The sequence below is a fragment of the Marmota flaviventris genome, chromosome 7, assembly GCF_047511675.1.
Source record: "Marmota flaviventris isolate mMarFla1 chromosome 7, mMarFla1.hap1, whole genome shotgun sequence".
NCBI classification, from domain to species: Eukaryota; Metazoa; Chordata; class Mammalia; order Rodentia; family Sciuridae; genus Marmota; species Marmota flaviventris.
Genome location: NC_092504.1, coordinates 41,041,103 through 41,060,974, shown reverse-complemented (window position 1 = coordinate 41,060,974; position 19,872 = coordinate 41,041,103). Strand labels below are relative to the sequence as shown.

Sequence of the window (19,872 nt, the reverse complement as noted above, 5' to 3'; positions counted from 1 at the left end):
TGTCTGATACAATTTTCAGTGCACACTTCTTTGCATATTCAAAAATATAAGAATGCCCAGGATTCTGGGGCCCGTCGGTCAGCAGCTCCTGCTTATTTAGAAACTGGTCCCGCTACAAACATGTCCCTGGCCTAATGATAGCCTGAAGGTACAGTGACCCTGTGTTTATTTCCTTGTTGATTTCCCTTCCCTGGCTGCAAACTCATTTTCCCATTGCTTGCAGGAAAACAACATCCAGGGGTGCGGTAAGCCTGACTTGGCAGCCCAAAGGTGAACAAACCATCCTGGCTTTTGGCAAGAGAAAGAGGAAGTTAAAGGGAGCCTCTGTCCATCCAAACCAGCCCAGATTTGTCATTGATGCTAACAAGTGCCATTCTGTGGTGTGCTCTCCTTGGAGGATGCCCACAGGTTGCTCTCAGGATTGGGGATCTGCTCCCCACGTCTTCATTAGTGCAGGGGATGTATTGAATGAACTCTGAGGAGGGGGATTTTCATGCCTATTCAGAAGGTGGGACTCAGGAGAGAGATGGGAATTTTCCTGATCTGCTGCTGAGCCAGAGAAATAGCTCCCAGGTGGATTGTCCCAGAGGCCTCACACCACTGAAAAACTACCCAGCAAAGGTAAGAGGGCCTGGTTCCCCCACCAGGTGGAATCTCAGGCAATTTCAGAGTACTTTGCCCCTGCCCAGGCTCCTACCCTGGCTCTATCCGACACACATGCACACCACCCCCAAGTTGGGGAGGAACACCTAGTAGGGACCTTCCTCAAAACACTAGGAAGTCCTCCAGATGATAGCGCTTTTTAGGTCAATTTTTTTTTTCCTTACTGATTTCATAGAAATCTTCTCCTTTGCTTTTTTTTTTTTTTTTTTTTTAAAAAGGAAACTAACCTGCAAAACAGATCAGTAAAAATGTATGCAATCCCAGTAAGGCTAATTGTATTTATATAACATTATTCTTCATTAGTTTTTAAAACATATTCACAGGCACATTTTGTTTCATTTCTGCAGGACTAGATTTTCTTGTTGCAAGAAGAGACACTGTTCCAACACTGGGTCCTATGTCACAGTGAAAGCTCTATGCCCAAGGAATGCCAAAGAGGTGGTGGGGGCTCTTCAAAGCTTGGTCTTAGCACAGAGAGGAGAGTAGATTGAGAGAGAGCATTTCAGATCAGCACATGTCCTCAGGGAGGAGTCTGTGGGGTGAACATTGACAGCAAGACCATGAGCATGTGTGTGGCTGCAAAGGAGAGGCTGGGAACACAGATAAGAGGAGCCCTGCCTTCTGTTTGATGAAAACATGTGAGGTAGTGTGCAACGAGCTGTGTGCAGCATGATATGAATGTTTGGAGATGGAGGGGGCTTGGGGGGCTCACCAAGTGTGTGAGAGCTGGGCTGGAGGCTTTGGTGACCTGTGGTGGGGAGGTGGGAAATTTCACAGCAGAGGCAGTATGTGGAGGGAGGTGGCATAGAACAGCAAGAAGTGCTACACAGATTTGATTTCAAATCCTATCTTTGTTTTCTCTTCACATATATATTCATTTCCATAGTGATCTACAGGTATTGAAAACCATAAATGCATTCTTGGTCCTTCCAAGTCCAATACAACAGCACAGAGTTCATTCTGTTTTCTCCTTTTCCATGTTATATAAATACAATTAATCTTACTGGGATTGCATACATTTTTACAATCTTTGCAAGTTAGTTTCCTTTTTTTTTTAAAGCAAAGGAGAAGATTTCCATGAAAACTCCCTTCTTTAACATTTATTGGAACCAGACTCCAATTATATATATATTTGATTATATTATAAATTTATAATACATCACAATACATTATATATTATTTTATATAATTTAAGATATATTCATATATTTAATCATTTAATTGCTTAATATTTTTGCTCATTTGTTTATGCCCTGGATCCCAAAAACCTACAGCTGGCACAAGCCCCGTCCTCGTCCCCACACAGATGCCCTCCTTCCCTGCTTAGGCTCTGACGCTTGGTCTGGGCCTCTATATCCCTCCACCATTCCTGCGTGGTGCCTACCTTGCTTGACCCTACATAATGACCTTAAGGACTGTGGTCCATCCTCTGTATTAGATGGCTCCTAATTTATGATTGTTTGACTTACAATTTCGCAACTCTAGGATGGTGTGGAAGTGATATGTTTTCAGCAGAAACCGTACTTTGCAGTACTCATACAACCATTCTGCTTCTCACTTTCAGTACCATATTCAATAATATTTAACATGTTATTATAAAATGGGCTTTGTGAGAGACGATGTCCTGACTTTAGGCTAATGTAAGTGCTCTGAGCACATTTGAGGTGAGCTAGGCCAAGCTAGGATGTTCAGAAGGTCAGGCGTATCAGGTGCATTTTCAATTTATAATATTATCCACTTATAATGGATTAGCCAGGATGTAACCCCGAGAAGGATCTGTATTATGTCATTCCTATCTTTGAGCTTTGAGGGGCAGAGCTGTCTTTCCAGGTATATAGGGCACGTGTTCCTGGCCCCAGGCCTGGAGAGGTGAGCTCACACCCTTTATCCCATCCCGTTCAGTACTGCTCTCATTTACAAGGACGCAGGCTGCTCAGGGTCTGCTTAGGGTAGCAACAACATTTTCAGGGAACAAATTATTCTCTGCGATCACTGCTCCTATTTCTATTCTGCCAAGATCTTGCCCAGTCTCTCCCTTGCTCAACAACAGGTACTAATGAAGCAATGAAGCACTAGTACCAGGTGTTTGTTTTCTCTACATTGAGACACAGAGTTTTTTTGTTTTTGGTTTTTTGTACCAGGGATTGAACCCAGAGGCACTTAACCACTGAGCCACATCACCAGTTCCCCCCTACTTTTTTTTTTTTGTATTTTATTTAGATACAGGGTCTTGCCAAGTTGCTTAGGCCCTTGCTAAGCTGCCGAGGCTGGCTTTGAACTCATGATCATGCCTCAGCCCCCTAAGCCACTAGAATTACAAGTGCACACCACCGCACCCAGCTAGACACAGAGATTTAAAACTAGGGTTTCCATTCTTAAGGGACACTCCATCTACTAGGCAGTAGACAAGCAGTCAGTGACAATTCCACATGTCCAAAGGCAATGAGAGCTGTCTTACTGAGGAAGGGCACCTAACCCAAATGCAGGGGGAGAAACGAGATGCTCAAGGGGAATCCTGGATGGGTCAGGATCAACAGGGAAGGAGGGCCAGAGGGAGGCAAAGGGAGTGGTGTGAAGGGCAAAAGGGAGAAATGGGTGGTAAATTCCAGCAGCTAACTAGTGTGACTAGTGCCAGGGCCAGAGGCAAGGGCAGGGGCTGGACAGACAAGTTGGTCCAGGTGGACCATGCACACCAGGTCAAAGGCTGCATTGTAGACCCGAGCTCTCCGGGTCCAACCTGGTTCTGCAACTTATTACTAGCTTTTCGATCTTAGGCAAATTAATGTGCCTCAGTTTTCTTCACTGGAAAATTGGAGGCTGTAACCGTGATGACTCATGGGACTTACCTGATTAAATAAGTTCTTCTACATAGTACACACAGAATGCACAGCATATGAAGCATATGATCAATATTAGATATTAATATGATTTTCCAACAGGTGGATCAAAATGGGTTAGGGCACTGGCAATGCAGGAGCATTAAAAAATAATTTTAAAAAACCCAGATTATTTAAAAGAAAGAAATTTTAAAAAAATAGATTTGAGTATTTCAAAAGAAACTGTGAAATCATTGTCTTCTGAAAAATCAGAAAATTTTGGACTTATTTTATGACTTCTTGGTTTTCTTTAGGGAGTGGGGCATCATAACCTTTTCATTGTTTTGGCCTTGAATGGTCCTAGTGTTGCCCTGCATGCTCAGGAGACCTCTCGTCTATTGGTTTCCCATTGTTAGGGGTGGCCTTTGTGTGCACTCAGTGGGTTCTGGGCCAACAGTAACGGTCATGATCTTCCTGACAACCCAATAACAACCACCAAGGCTACCCCAAAGCTTAAAGCAGAATTATTGCTAAATCAATTCTGCATCATGAGTGTATCTGTGGGAAGGGCAAGGAGCCTTATAATTCTTGAAACTTTTCTGAAAGTCTATTTGCAGTAGGCCATGGTGGTCTTTTAGCATGGCCTTTTAGCCCTGCTATTAGAGCTGTGTGGTGGTCTTCTCTTCCCTACAATCTGTATCCCTGAGAACCAGGGGAGCCAAAAGAGGAAGAGGAAAATGCCAATGATATATCAAAATTAAAAACATCTGTGCACCTAAAGACACAATCAACAGAGTGAAAAGGTGACCCAGAGTGGGAGAAAATGTTTACAAATCATATATCTGATAAGAGATCAATATCCAGAATATAAAGAACTCCTACAATTCAACAACAACAACAATTTAGAAATGGGCAAAAGACTTGAACAGGCATTTCTCCAAAGAAGATATACAAATGAGCAAGACCCCCATGAAAGGATGCTCAGCACCACTAATCATTATGAAAACACCAATCAAAACCACAGAGAAATGCCAACTCACACTCATAGGATAATTTTTGTTAAAAAGAAAGAAACAAATGTTGTCAAGGATGTGGAGAAATTAGAACCTCTGTGCACACTTGGTGGGAATGTACATTGGTGCAGCTATTGTGGAAAACAACAGGACAGTTCATCAAAAAACTAAAAGCAGAATTGTCATATGACACAGCAATCCCACTTCTTGGTATATAACTCAAAGATTAGAAAGTGGGAACCTCAAACCAATGATTGTATATCTATGTTCATAGTAACATTATTCACATTAGCTTAAAGGTGAAAGGAAAGGTATCCACTGACAGATGAATGGATAAACAAAATGTAATATATACATACAATGGGATGCTATTTCACCTTAAAAGAGAAGGAATCTCTACACCATATACAACTAGAGAATTGAAATGTTGTGCTCCGTTTTTGTACGATAATTGAAATGAATTCTGCTGTCATATACAACTAAGTAGAATAAATTAAAAATAAATACATTTTTTTAAGGGAAATTCTGACACTTGGCATAAGTTGGATGAAATTTGAGGACATTATGTTAAGCGAAATAAAGCCAATTACAAAAGGACAAATGTTATATGACTCCTGTTGCATGAGGCATCTAGAGTAGTCAGATTCATAGAGATAGAATATGGTTAAGAGCCATGTGTTGGGGGAATGGGGAATTATTATTTAATGGTAACAGAGTTTCTGTTTTGCAAACTGGAAAGAGTTCTAGAAACAGTGGTGATGGTTGTACAACAATGTGAATGTACTTAACTACTGACTGCACACTTATAAAAATTATTAAGATGGCAAATTTCATGTTATGTGTATTTTACCATAATTTAAAAATGGTAATGAGTTGGATTGGTGTTTTTTGGTTGTAGTTTGTTTGTTTGTTTATTAAAAAGGTGGATCAATGATTTAGGGGAAGATGATTAGGAGAACTGTAGGAGGAAAAAGAGTCCTAGTATTTATAAACTTCCCATATCTCAGTATTTCCTAGAATATTTCATAGGTGGAGACCTATGTTATAATACTTAAATTTTATTTTAAGGCTCTTCTTTTAGGGGAAAAATTATATATATAAAGTCTTGGTCAGAACTTGGTCGTGCTTCCTTTAAAGATTAGCTAAGACACTTTGTGTTAAATCACAAAGACCAGACCATTCCACCAATTAACTATAAGGAGATTGCCTCCAAATACCTAAGGTGGCATCCTATTGAAGGTACAGAAATGAAGATACATTATGCCACAGGCTTATTTTTTAGTGTAGGTGTGAAGCACATAAGTGTGCTACTGAAATATTTCAGGCTGTAGTTCTTGATGGATGTCAGGTGGTATATGAGAGGATTTTAAGAAACCCACACCCTGATAACCCAGTTCTACATAAAAATTTGTAGAAATAAACCAGCATGAGGCTGAAACTGAATGTGAGGGCACAGCCATGGCAGGTAAAGCATCTGCCTAAACTCTGGTCCAAGAAGAAGAAAGGAGATGGAGCCAGGATCCTTTCCTCCTCCAGGTAAGTTACCTGGCCAGGAGTCCAGCCTGGGCTACCAGAGCCTTCCTGCCTCATATAGCTTCCTGCACCTCTTTTATTCTTGTTGGTGTGTTATAATAATACAAAATAATGGGATACCTTCTGATATACACATATAACCTAATTTGGTCCATTTCATTTCCAGTACCTCCCCTTTCCCTCCTCTCCTCCCATCCCCATTCCCTTTGATGGGCATCTAGGCTGGTTCCATAACTTGGCTATGGGGGATTGGGCTGCTATCAACATGGGTATACATATATTGCTATAGTATTCTCTCAGATAAATATCAAGGAGTGGTACAGCTGGGTCATATGGTGTTTCCATTCCTAGTCTTTTGAGCTTTCTCCACCTCTAAACACACACGTTCACTTCATCTCCATGTGAGGCATCTTAATTGATTCATGCTAAATTAGAACAATAATGAAACAACAAGTGAAAAAAAAAATGAATAGTGAGTGATGGAGCTTTGTAAAGCCTAAACCAGATGTGTGTTTTCATTTGTTTATATTCCACTTCATTCTACAAAGGGACTGAGGCAACAACTGCAGGACAGAAAGGAGAACTGAGGCCACACAATTAGCATGGCCCATTTCTGGCCAGCACAGAGTTTTAATTTTTTAATTCTAATATCCACTAACATCTAAAAAAAATTAGGAAATTTCATATAAAAATCTAAATTTTGAATTCTTTTAAAACAAGAAAATCCAGCCCTACTGTCCCTACATTCATTCACTTATTCATGCACTCAGCAAAGAGATTTGGTGACAATTCTGTGCAAGGCACTATTCTAGGTATGGGGGTATAGCAGAGGTGAAATAGACAGCAACCAAGTAGATAGATAATGAGAAAAATAAAGGGAATTATAAATGTCATGAATAACTTAGGGCTAAGGGGTAGAGGTTGAAAATAGGGTAGGGGACAACATTATTTTAGTAAAATGTGAGGGAAGACCTCTCCCAGATTGCCAGTCCCCACTATGCCCAGTACCCCCACCCACTTCAATTATTCAACAGCCCAGCAGTTGGGGGAATTTGAGTCTGGGAGTTCTGCAATAAAATATGGCAAATATATATAAAAAAGAGTTTGAATTAGGATAAGGGCAAATTAGAGATTGTTGATAAGGCCAGAAAAAATAAGAACCCAGCAGAGATGACATAAGAGTCTTCTCAATCGATATAGTTGGGCATTGGATTCAACTGAGCTTCCTGTCAACGAGAGCAAAAGGAAGATATGTGCAGCGGAAGTTATGGGCAGTGATGTCACCCATAAAGCCACCCCTTTCCAGGTATAAAGCTCTTCTCTCCTAAACTGAGAATAGGAATTGGCTGCATCAGACTTTACAAAGGGAACTGAGTAAAAGAGTGATCAATACCTTCATTGACACACGCATATGTCCCATCACTTCAATCACTCTTCCAAAACCCCTTTATTGGGACACTAAAATAAGCATTAGAGAAGGAAAGCGGCAAGCTTTCTCTCCAGTGTCCACAGATAAGAGATGAGGAGGGCACATCCCACCTAATTAAACCTGGTGGGCAGTCATTGAGAAGCCAAGATAATGCAGAGCAAACCGCTAGCTCCTGCTATGTCAATTCACAGTTCATGGAGCATTAGAAGAATGGACAGAGTGCCTGTCACTCAAACATCTTCCTTCCATAAATCTTTTCTTTTCTTTCTTTTTTTTTTTTTTTGGTAATGGGATTGACCTCAGGGGCACTTAACCACTGAGTCACATCCTCAGGCCTTTTTATATTTTACTTTGAGAAATTAAAAGGGTCTTTCTAAGTTACTTAGGGCCTCACTAAATTGCTAAGACTAGGTTTGAACTTGCTATCCTCCTGCCTCAGCCTCCTGAGCTGCTAGAATTATAGGCGTTCACCACCGTGCCCTGTTCCATGGTTAGATAGGGACAAAGTAAAGGTTCTTGGTGGCACGCCTTAGTGCCAGCCTATTACCAAAAAGCAATTTCTGTGGCCCTTGACCTTTTGATTTAAGTAAGGAAAACCTCCTTTGTTTTCTGGAATAGCCCTGAGGAGAAATGCCAATGACCCACGTAAAGGAAGGAAATTACTAAATCTATTCATTCACTTGCTGCATGAGAGGACTCTGCCACACGCCTGGGCTGGTGACCAAAGGCCAGGAAATCTCAACTGCCTTCTAGAATGTTCCTGAGTAGCTCTCCCATGGCTCCAGTTTCCTAAGCCTCCCCAGAATTGCTAAAGAAGCCTCTCCCCTGGATTCCTACTGTGTTCTGGCCATCATATATCTCCAGGTGCAGAGAAAATGTGCACTTTCAAATGTGCTCCTGTCCCAAGAGAAAACACATACGCCAAAGACAGTGAAGCCAATTTTTTTTTTGCCCTTATTTTTTGGCCTGGGTGCTGCCTTGACCTGGGTTATCTTTTTGCTCTCTGGAGATTCTGTGAGCTCACTCCCCTCCTGTTGGCAACAATCCGCAGCTGTCTGAGGGCCAGGACGGCAGGTAGGTATTATTTCTCTCTCTCTCTTAAAAACAGAGGACAGCATTTTGACTGTGCTGCTTATAATCCCTTCCCAGACTTCCTCCACCCCCTTGCCACACCTCTCTGTCACTCTGGTTAAATATGCCCTTTGAGCCAACCTCACAGAACTGGTTCTCTGGGTTTGTAACAACGACCTCCCAGAATACCCAGGCGGAGCTCCCCCTAGCAGGAGCCTCACAGGTCTGTGCTTCTCCATCTGGCAACAGGCCCTTCAGGTATCAAATTAATCTGCCTCACCTGAGAGGCTCCTGAGCACCTGATGTGGAATCCCACTAGGTCCTGCAAAGGGGCAGTCATGGTCATCCGAGGATCTGCTGCTAGAGTCACAGATGGTGCCATATTTTCTGACAAACTTCATCCTGTAAATTTCTTATCATGGACTGTAAACTCTTTCATGGGCACTTATCAACACAGTACTTAAATCACTTTCCATTTCTTTCTTTTATCACTAAAATGAAATGCAAAACAATGAGTTCAACTTACCCATTGGGTTTTGTTTTTGAAGGGCAGGGGTCACTGTTACTAAGACTTCCGAGTTCTCTAAACATTTTAGTAGACAAATAAAAATTTGTCACCAACTGGTGCTGAGTGGCTAGGAAACACACCTGGCAGGTGCCTGATGTTCTGTGAGTGCCAGATTCGTGGAATCTTGCTAATTGTTGTGGAGTTCCTACTGTGGGCCGGGCACCCCAAACTCAGCTCTGTTTGGTTTCACGAGTTTCATCCTCAGATTTCTGGAAAGTCCTGTTGTTATTCCCATTTTTCAGATAAAGAAAATGAGGTGCAAAGAGCTTCAGAAAGTTGTCCAAAACAGTGGGCCTGGGTTTGAACCCAGATCTGCTTCACTCTGAAGCTCTTAGGAGGCAGAAGGAGGTGAGGGAAATGGGAGATGGTGTGAGGTCTCAAGCCATTGATTCCTCGGTCCCCTTAGGCTTTGTGACTCTCTATCCCACAGCCCTTGTCTGATTAGTGAACATAGACTCCATCTCATTCTCTGCATCAGTCACACTCTGTCCATTCTGGGTGCCACCTGATTTAGTTTTCCCAGGACAGGCATTTGGAGCTGGGTAATTTTCTGACATGGAGGCTGTCCTGTGTGTTGTAGGATGTTTAGCTACACCCTGGGCCTCTGCCTCCTAGATATAAGTAGCTCCTCCCACATCTGACAACCAAAAATGTCTCCAGACAATGTCACATGGCCTCTGGAGCACAAAATCACCCACTTGGAGCACCAGCATCCTCCCTGCACACAGAGGCAAAGGGAGATTACAGTTCCTCAGAGGCCATGGTCAAAGTCCCCAGGGGTTGGAGCTTCCTGGGCAGCAGTGGGTAGTCTTTGGTAATTCTTCAAGGAGAATGATCTCTAGACATGGCAGCATTTTGGTCTCAAACTTGACAGAAAAGACTGGGACTCCAACCAGCCTCAAGCAAGCCTCAGGTATCACCAACTTGTAAGTGGATGGGGCAAGAGTCCCCACAGAAGGCTGCAGGGTCAGGATTACCATCTGGACAGGAAATGGGTACCTTCTGGAGATGGTCCTTTCTTCCAGGCCATACCTGTGCATTCATTTGACAACCCCCACCCCCAGCACAAGGGGTTATAATACCCATGCCAGATATGACTTTAGGAGTATAGAGGCTATGTGAGAAGGACTGTGTGGTGCTGGTTTCTTGTGGCCTATCATAAGGTGACAGTGGCAGGCCACCAGGCCATTCATCCCAGGCCCCAGAATAGGTCTCAAATCTAAAATATTGACATAACCTCCAATGTTATATGCTTGCTGAATTTTAAAAATATGTTCAAAATCATTAATTTGTTCCAAATGAACATTTAAAATATATCATTTCATATCTCTATTTTGAGATTTCTTTGATTGTTAATCTCTCATGAGCTGTAAAACGTGAAAGTGGCCTGAACCAGTCTTGACTTTGGATGAGCCCCGTTGCATCATGTAAGCAGAGTAAGGCGCATGGGGAATGCACAGGGCTACAAGGCCCTGGGCTCCCAGCTTCTTCCCCACATGCTCTGATCAGTGCTGAAAATTCTATGAGAACAAATTAAAATAAGCCTACCATAGGATCTAACCATTGCACTCCTAAATATTTACTCATGAGAAATAGAAACTTACCCCCGTCCAAAGAGTCGTACCCCAGCAAGTCTCATATTTTCACAGCAGCTTTATTGGTAGTAGCCCCAAACTGGGGACACCCCAAATGCCCATTCATAGGTGATTGAATAACTGTGACTATGCTGTGTCCACACCATGCAATACTACCCCACTGTGAGAAGTGTTGTCCCACACAATATGAGTCTCCAAAGTGTCAAAAAAAGGATGCCCACTGTCTGATTCCACTTATGTAGACTTCTAGAAAATGCCGACGACCTAGAGTTATAGGAACCAGATCAGTGTTTGCCTGGGGATGTGGTGGAGGGACCAGGAGGACACTTTTGGGGGTGATGGATATGCTCCTTATCTTGATTGTGGTGATAATTTCATGGGTATATATGTATGAAAAAATTCATTAGGACTGTGATATTAAATATGTGCATTAGGATGGAGCCCTGTGTGTTAGGAGCAGGGACAGAGGCATAGTCACTTGGTCCACTTAAGAAATTCCACCATTTCTCTCTCCTTGGGTTGAATGAACTTGAGGGTTGTGGCCATCACTCCTCAGCCCTGTCTGGCAATTGTTAAGGAAGTGTGAGGAACTCAGAAACAACACATCTGCTCCTTGGTGGGTGAGAGCCCTACTATGCTAGGGCTCACTGTTCCTGAAGGGCACCTTTTATCTGCTAACTCTCCTCTTGGGACCAAAAGCAAGAGATCAAAATACACCCGATGGATTTGCATGGCTAAGATCCCTCCCTCCTGGAGAGGGAAGAGGGTGGCCCCCACTCCCCCAGAACAGAGAAGGTGGCCCAGCAACCTGGATCCCCTCCAGCAGCCTCAAGCCAAAAAACCCGTGCAGTATCTCAGTGTTCATTGAAGAAACAGAATCGGTGCTGCCTCCAAAGCCGGGCTCTGCAGGTGCAAGCTCCAATTACAGCAGCCGGGCTTCCAATACCTTTTCATCCCCAACAACAGCCAGGGCTCAGCTCCAGCCAGGGATTGAGGGAGGCCCCGGAAGGAGTGCCGACCAGACTGGGAAAAACAAAGACTGTCCAAGCATAGCTCATGGGAGTCAAACCTGAAACCTGGATCTGCTTTCAAAACTCTTGTGAGAAGGAGCCAGTGCACAATTTGGGGAAAATCAGTTCACTGGACACAAGGAAAGAATCCACCTGCCGAGGTCCTTACCCTCTCTGTAAGATACTGTGTGGCATTTTCTTTTGCACCCCAGCAAGTCTCAGTATTTTTATAACAGCAGTCTTACTGGTTGTTTCCTTGACATTGTCAAGGCTTCCCCTACAGGGATGTATTTCCTAGGGTTATGGTTGCAGTATTTTCCCCTAAATTGACGGTTCTTTATTGTTAATATCACATCAAGGTTTAAAACAAAAGCACCCGGAACTTTCATATTTTAGCAAAGAGGCGTGTGGCTGTTGATGCACTTACCAGTGCTCCATCTTCCACAGAAAGCACCAGGGGCATAGACTGTCTCTCTTACTCCTCTTCCTTCTCACTTTTTCCTATGGTTTTTGCAAAGATTAGGCTAAAAGGTTGACTCAAATCTCCAGGCTGCTTCTGTAATGGAGTTATCTTGTTCTGCAGCCAAAAAGGCACTGCCGGGGGAGAAAGATGTGCAGCCACCTCCCTGTGACTCTCTGGGCTGCTTTCCCCAAACCTGCTTCATGAGGAGCTGCTTCCTTACCTGTATGACACTCTTGTTTTAACACCTAAATCTCCAAAGAGTTAAAAGTAACAAAAGAAAGTTAAAAATCTATATTTCTACCACCACTATCCTATCAGTCAGGTCTCTGTGTCTCCTTCTAGATCTTGTTATTGAGCCGATTTTCATGTAAGCAGAGTAAGGCATGGGGGTGGGGGGTGGGGGGTCTAGACTTCTAGAAAATTCACATGCTATTCACTTAGCATGTGAATATACATATAACTCCTGATTATTCCTCTGACTTGTCTCCTCCACTGGGTTTTGTGGTCATGATCATGAACCGCTTATAAGATGAAAACAAAAGAAATAGGCCATTTGACACTTTAGCACTTCAATGCAGCCAATTCTGGTTAGGGAGAAATAGGCTGAGTGACCACAAGTCTCTGGTCACCACATTTTCATCAAATGATCAATACATAGCCTTGTCTTAGGTGTGTTTCTGTTTGAAGAAACCTTATCAATACACATGATTGATTCTTTAGCATTGAACGTGTGTCCAAAAAGCACTGTAACTCATGCCTGAAGGAAGGTATCTAATGTAAATATTTGCACCTTAAAACACATGACAACTTTCTTAAAGCTTTGGGACACTAGACACTTCAGCACTACACTGAAGGGCCATTTGAAACAGTGAAATCGCAAGTTAAAAGCACAAAAATGAGAAAAATGTGCCAATAAGTAGGCCTCAAAAAGAGCCCTTGTTATAGAACCCTCTGAAAAAAGAAGGCTAAGGTCACCTTGTTGGGCCCCAGCTGAGGATGTGTGATCTGGTAAGTCAAATTTTCACTGCTCTGAGCTTGTCCACAAATGACCACAAAAGCACTTTGAGTATTGATTGATTGGGCATTCATTTTATTGCCTGGCACAGTGATGTACACCTGTAATCTCAGCAACACAGGAGGCTGAGGCAAGAGGATCACTAGTTCAAGGCCAGCTTGGACATCTTAGTGAGGCCATGTCTCACAATTAAAAATAAAAGTGGCTGTAAATGTGGCTCCGTGGTAGAGTACCTCTGGGTTTAATCACTATACCCCCCTCAAAAAAAAAAAGAATTATTGAATAGGCAAATTTAAAACTATGGAATCTGCAAATAATAAGCATTGATCATACCTGTGTTGTATAAATACAATATATTATGAAGACAGAAGGCAGGTGGTTATTTATACTTCCCTTGGAAAACAGCTTGTCTTGTCTTATTAAAGTCATTACCAGGATGGCTGCCATGTCTCAGTAAAAAAATCTTTTCTTCTAAAGTGTTAGTTTCTGGAATATGTGATGGGAATCTTCTGTTTTGCTCCCAAGATCAGCATCAAAATTGCTAGTTCTGGTTGAGCAGAATCCATCTGGGAAGAAGTCTGTCTGAGTTTGAGTGGTGGTCTAGACCCCATCAGCAGTCCTGACCTTGAACACAACGTAAATGTCCTCATCTGCAAAGGAGAAAGTCTGTATCCCATCAATTCTAAGCCACTCATTATTTCCCATTTGAACCTCTCTGAAACTCTGTGAGGTTTTTGTTTTGCTTTGTTTTGCAACTGGTGATGCATTGTCATTTAAATGGCAGCATTTTGTTTTCTTTCTGGGTGGTACATAAAATAAGAATGCACGGTCCACCCTTTGGTCTCATAGAAGTGATGAAATACAGCACTAGGGATGCTCCCTCAGGATGCTGTGTGGATTTAACAATGCTGCAGCTTCACAGGGCCATGAAAAAGTCAACAACATGCAAAAAGAAATGTACAGGGCAGAGCACTTGCTAACAAAGGAATTATTATTTATGAGTATTTACTTTTGACTGGGAGAGCTCACTCTTTCACTTTCAAGTTTTTTCGGAAAACTTCATAAGGGCTGTGCCCTGACCTCTGCTAATTCAGATTATATGTTTTTCAGGCAAGGCTTGGTACAAACAAATTATTTCAGTGGGTCATAAAATTTTGGTCATTGGAAAGAAGTTCCTAAAGCAATTTGAAAACCAGAACTTAGAAAAAAAGCAAAACACAATTTTGGGAGGGTGGGCAGGGCTGTGCTTTCCCCAGGACTATGGCTCAGTGACCATGAGGCTACCCGTGGTTTAGTTCCTGGGATTCTCTTCTTTGTACTACGAGATTCTTTGCCAGTACAAATTGGGTTTCCTCTTGTAGAACTGCCTTCACCTATATCCTGTCCTCGCAGCAGTAAAGGAAAGTGAACAACTGAGGCCATTACCCAGTCCTAATTATTAATGCAGCTCAAGAATCTTCCATCTGTGATCCCCAGATCCTCACCTCGGAGGCTACTGCTGCTTCTTTGGGGTGGAGGGTGGACACCTGGGTTCCATGTAGGAGAAAAAGCTTCCAGTGCCTTCACTCCAAATGTTTCAAGTTCAGGGGAACATGTTTCCTGGTATGTGGTTGTTCGTTCCTTGATGGAAAGAGACAAAATAGATCCAAGACATGTTTTCAGAGTCCAATGTGGACACACGACGGTAGGCTCACCAGGAGTGCAGCACTGAAAGGTGCTGAGAGTCTGCTCAGAGAGGAAAGTATGGAGGTGGCTCTGTCTGCTGTCTGTCCTTGTGTCAAATGGCTCTCCACGTAAGAGGGCAAATGGGAGAGGACAGAAAACCAGAGTTTATCAGGTGCTTCTTGGACATTTTGTGTAATGGTTTCAACACACTTAAGTATGGGTAATATTATTTTTCTGTTTTACAGTTAAATAACCTATACTTAAAGGTGAAATGAACTGCTTAAGGTCACAAGATGAGGAACAAAATCAGCTTAACACTAAATCCTTCTGGCTCAAGTTGTCTTTCCCTTTCTCTCTCTCTCTCTCTCTCTCTCTCTCTCTCTCTCTCTCTCTCTTTCTTTCTCTTTCTCATTCTCTTTCTCTTTCTCTCTCTCTCTCTTTCTTTCTTTCTTTCCATTTTTCTTTTTTTTCCAGGGCTGGGGATGAAACCCAGGGCCTCACATAAAACAGGCAATTAGATTCCACTTTGGGGCAACACCCCCAAGCCCCCAATTTGTATTCTAAGGGACAGGAAGGTCTAACTAGAGTCTCAAATGCCATCATAATTCCTTTGCCATCATTTATTTCTCCCATGATCTTCTCTGAGGGACATTTCTAAACCTGGCTGCTGTGGTCATGTTGTGTCCTAACCACAGGGACATGCATAGGCAGCTGTAAGCTAATATGTTAGAGACAATCAAGCTTTGTTTTCCCTGAAGCCTGTCGAGGATGCTGTATCCCTTCAGCCACAACACTCCTCCTCCTTAGAAATATAAAAAGAAAGAAAGATAAAGTAATAGATGTGCGGCCTCTGTGAGATTCCTCTTTGATTTCCACTCTGAATAGCAGGCGTTGTCCTCGGAGGTTATTGCTTTTAGAGTGCTGGCCAGTAAATATTAGTATCTCCTTTACGTAAATGATACTAGTTGACGGACCTAAGGTCACACCAGGAATTAGTGATGCAGCCAAAAGTGGAATCTAATACTCCTAGTCCCCAAACATGGGCCACATCAGACCACACTGCTGTTTTATGCACATTCACATAAATATTTACAGCTTTCTATATCTTCCCAGCTGCAGTTAGGACAAGAAGTACTCCTAGATATATATGTGCATATAAAACAGATGTGAGAAAATGTAAACTTGACTTACATAGACACAGTCTCCTTGATATGAAAAGTAGTAGGCTAAACCCTGAGATACCCAAAGACGAATACTTGGCCATTTTTAATCTCTTGGATGTTTTCAATGTTTTGAATATAAGATGGCTTTTTAAGATGAGTTAACAGAACATGTATCAAATCATGCCCCTACTTCCCAATACATAGATTTTACGTTAAATAATCAACAACTTATCAGGTATCAGTCCTATGTCTCTTTGTAATACTATTGAATAATTACAATGTATTAATGATGAATAGACTCATTCTATTCAAATGGCAAATATTCTTTACTATAAGATGCTTGAGGAAGGAGAATATCTATCTTAATGGAAATTTATATTTTAAAAAATAGATTCTTTTAAACATTATAGTGAATTATGTGAGGTAATGCTCATTCAAACTGATTAAAGAAACAGAGGGATGTTGTTGGCTCACAAAACAGGGAAGTCTAGAGGAGGGGACCTGGTTCCAACAATACTGATCCCACCCCCCCCCCCCCGCGTAACCCCCACCAATCCCACTCCCACCCCGCTAGCATCTGGCCACTGCACTATTGTACTTTATAGGGAACTGGTATCATTCTTCCCATCCCAACCCATGGGACAGAAAAGATCCTAACTTGCTTGGTTACAAGTCAGAGAGCTCAAACATGCTGAGAAGGAATCATTGACTGAGTCAATCGGCCACCTTTGGGGCCAATCCATGACCAGGGAGAAATGGACTATGGTCTCCTGAGGCCAGGTCCTGCACCCACCTTCTGCCATGGAAGGTGGTGATTTGGTTGGCCAATGTCACACCTGTCAGTGGCACTAAGACCAGGGGATGGAGGAGGAGCTCTCCAGAAGAAATGGAGTATCAACGCCAGAAGAATGGAAAACAGAGATGGGCAGACATTAAGTGCTAATTATCTCAGGCTGTTCTACTGGGCTTGTGATTAAAATAATTACAATAAAAATCCAGTTGAGTGGCTAATATTGGGTACATAAGGCTAATGTGTGACTTTCAGATTCTCCACCCTTTCCGTGGTGTTACCATAGAGGATGTAGATCACAGTATTCTCATAGTTTGAATGTGAGGTGTCCCCTAAAAGCTATATGCATGAGACAATGCAAGGTTTAAAGGAGAAATGATTGAGTTATGAGAGCCTTAATCCAATAAAGTGAATTAATTCCCCTGATGGGATTAAATGAGTGGTAACTGAAAGCAGGTAGGGTGTAGCTGGAGGAGGTGGGTCCCTGGGAGCGTGGCTTTGGGGTACATATTTGGTATCTGGCAAGTGAAGTCTCTCCCTACTTCCTGATCATCATGTGAGCCAGGAATGGAGCCAGCTGTCTATGGCCAGAGATCTCTGAAATTATGAACCCCCAAATAAACTTTTCTTCCTCTACAATTGTGCTCGTTTTGTTTTTTTAGTCACAGCAGTGAAAAAGCTGACAATAAAACAATATGCTCGATGACCTGATGAGTGATTTGCAATGGTTTCATGGTGTTCGTAACAAGAATATTAGTATCCAAATGTATTGTTCCCAGTTTCTGCACTGGGTTCCGGTGCCTCCCAAATAGTATTTTCTGAATCCCAGCAGGTCCCTTGTGGAGTAGCTGGCACATATTTCACTGTAGAGCCTTTCTGGTGATAGAGATACTGGACCTCAAGGAGGTGATGCAATCTCCCCAGGGTCTCACCGCCAGTTTGTGGCCGAGTCTGTAAACTCTTGTCTCATGTGCTGACTGTGGGGATGGGCTCCCTTCTGGGCCACCATTTGGCTCAGATGAGGAAGACTGATGAGGGCTCTTATGTCAAGCACCACTATGATTGGTTTTTAATGGCCTTGATTTTCATCTTGTGAGGAAAATAGCATATCCTTCCCTGGCTAAACACTATGTCAGGAAAAGCCACAAACCAGTCCCCTGAGTCCTGTTTACGAAAATGAACCCAAACCTAACTTTGCTGAGCCTACAGAAACTGATAACCTCATGGAGCTTCCCTGTGTGTACCCCACAGAATGGACATGCATTTTTCTGAGTTCATCATGGCCGAAGGAAATGAAAAGCAGTGCAAAAAATAGGTAAAGAAACCCTGGGAAAGGGAGATAGAAAGAGGAAGACACTCAAGAGAAGAAGGAGGACATGGCAAGACTCCAAAAATCATTGTGTAGGGGGACCCACGGGGAGATTGGAGAGGGAAGCTGGGAGGGAGGGTCTTCAGGTTCTAGGAGGTGGGGCAGGTTGACATCACTGCATCCCTATCCAATGCCATAGATTTTCACATCCATTTTCCTGTTACATTTAATGTTATCATCACAACATCTTTGCAAGTGATATGTGGTCCTTCTGCATATATGTGAAGGTGGAAACAAAGGCTCATGGAATCCAGCTAACTTTTTCGGTTCCTGCCACTAATCCCTAATGAAGTTGGGTCTAAAGCCAGATCTATTTGATTTCAAAGTTCATATTTTTTCTGCCCCTCCCTCCCCATCACCTACTTGACTTCGCTTATCTAGAAATAGAGTCTGAGATAAGGATTCTTGTACAAAGTGTTTCTTGAGGAAGTACTCGCAGGAGAAAGGATGTGACAGAAGCAGGACAGAGCAGGGGACAATTCCAAGCAAGGAGATAGCTGTTGCAGGGCCAGGTTTAGCCTGATCCCAGGGAGCATGAATTGCACCTGAGAATTCATCCTGCCTTGAGATGAGGGAGCAGACTTCTGTACACCATATCAGTCGGTTATCGCCTATGGGCTGTCCCGCTTAGCCAGGGTGAAGAGGGATGGCGATGGGGGTGATACCTCAAAGGAGCAGCTGTGTGGAAGAAGGCAGTGGCTGTAAGTCACTTGCAGCAGCACTTGCAGCAGCAGGCCAAAGGTCAGCAAAGGAGAGCCGTGCATGATAACAGCTTTCTCTACACACCCGCTACAGCCTCTGACTGTGAAGGGAAAGGAAGGATGGGAAACCAGAGGAGAAGGAGCCGCTGTCCTGGTGGTCACTGGAAATCCCACTCTGAGTGCCCAGTTCAGTTCTGAAGCCTCAGCCATTGCAGCAGTCAATTCCAGGTAGCTACCCTGACACTGAGCAAGTCCTGTGATAATGCAGCCCTAGACATGCCCAGTACCAACCTTCTCCCCTCAGTGGCCCACCTGACTCTTTTCCAAGTCAAGCTGCAATTGATTAGAAGAACCATCCATCACCCTCATTGCACACAAGGCCAGAAAGACTAGCATTGGCTGCTAGAATTGTCTCCAAGAAACTGCATTCCTTAATTCCATGGCCCTCTGCCCTGCCCCCACCATGTCTGGAACACACACATCCCAGATTGACCCAGTCCATAGGACCACACTTCTGGCCAGTGGAACCCACTGAAAAGTTCTGGCTAGTGCCCTGTAGGCTCACCCAGACTGGTCTCCCCCAGCTGGCTTCTACAAGCAAGTAGACCCTAACCCAACCTGGGAGAGGGTTCTTAAGCTTTATTCTTGTTTTTCTGTTCTACTTTTAAGCCTGATTCAGTAAATTCTTTTTATTTTTTTATTTCTTTTTAAATTTTTTTTAGATATACATGACAGTAGAGTGTGTTTTAACATGTCATACATACAGGAACTATAATTTCCCATTCCTTTGATTGTACATGATACAGAGTTACACTGGTGGTGTATTCATAGATGTGATTCAGTAAATTCTTGATACTTGAGTTCTCTTATGTCTCTGTGAACACTAAATTAGCAAATTCTGAACCATTGTTCCTAGGAGAACTGTAAGCATCTAGTCACATTTTAATCAACCATCTAGTAATAACCTTGTTTTATGTGTGTAATTGAAAACAGCTTATTTAATATATA

General features: G+C 42.8%; 1 protein-coding gene across 4 annotated transcripts in view; it reads left to right on the top strand.

The window, feature by feature from the left end:
• Window positions 1-321: 321 nt before the first annotated feature.
• Lnx1 (ligand of numb-protein X 1) overlaps window positions 322-19,872 on the top strand; it is a 166,805-nt gene continuing 147,254 nt past the window's right edge. For 3 of the 4 annotated variants that reach the window (XM_071614279.1, XM_071614280.1, XM_027938160.3), the window contains exon 1: window positions 322-621. The gene's annotated coding sequence lies outside the window, so the exon portion shown is untranslated. Of the gene's footprint in view, window positions 622-1,244; window positions 1,307-19,872 lie in introns of those variants that run through there. The other variant, XM_071614282.1, reaches the window with a different exon arrangement.